This window comes from Brassica oleracea, chromosome C7 (genome assembly GCF_000695525.1).
Source record: "Brassica oleracea var. oleracea cultivar TO1000 chromosome C7, BOL, whole genome shotgun sequence".
NCBI lineage: Eukaryota > Viridiplantae > Streptophyta > Magnoliopsida > Brassicales > Brassicaceae > Brassica > Brassica oleracea.
In genome coordinates this window covers 26,359,067-26,360,088 of record NC_027754.1, presented here as the reverse complement: position 1 = coordinate 26,360,088, position 1,022 = coordinate 26,359,067, and positions in this window count along the sequence as shown.

Below are 1,022 nucleotides of genomic sequence, written 5' to 3'. Positions count from 1 at the left end.
AATTAAAATCCAGATACACAATGGTGTTATTACCAAAGGTCAGGCATGAATGGATGAGTCTCAGATTCCAGGATTTTGAGTCTGTGGATGAATATCATTTTGCTTTGTCCAAAATCGTTTACAAACTGAGACTATGTGGTGAAGTGGTAACAGAGGAGGATTTACTGGAAAAGACCATCCTCACAGCCGATCCAAGAGATCTATTGTTACAACATATCTATTGAGAAAAAGGTTTCACCACCTATAATGATCTGCTCTCATGCTTAACTGAGCAGAGTAATCAGTTGCTAAAAAGAAATAGTGAGATGAGATATCCTAAAGCAAATAAGACTGATATGGATTAGGATGAATCCAAGGCAGCCGTGACCAATATAACTGATGGTGTGGCCGGCATGTCTATTGACTAAAGAAAGATCTCGACATGCTAATTGTGTTTTAAGTCTTTGATTTGTGTTTTGCTTTAAACCTAATTGTCATTCACGATTTTATATATAATAATAGAATTGATTTGAGTTCATTACTATTATATCTTGCCTGATCTTACTTGATAATGTGAATGATTGATAAAGAAATCGCCTAAAAGGCATTATGGTACGGTATAGTAGCCTAGTAAGAAATCTATGGCTAAGGCATTGCCTAAAGGGCATTATATACACCCAAGAATATATGACCCATTGAGTTAATATGGTTTCCAAATAGAAACATTGGGCAAAAGGAAATAAGTTCCTTCAGATTTAAGAAAGAAAGAAAACGCCTAAGACCCTTTTAAGAAAGTGGTCAAGACTATACCTATGTAATCTACTGATCAAAACTATGCTACAGATCAGTGTGATAAGAGGCAAGAGCCGTGGTGATCATACTGATATATCCCACGAAAATTATACACTTTATGGCAAGACCGGATTAGCAATCCTAGTCTAAACTTGATGCAAAGATTGATATTGAGAAGGCACAAAGAGTTATCCCATAAGATCTCACGTTGTGAAACATGTACACAAAGGGAAACTCATTTGGCTTTATTA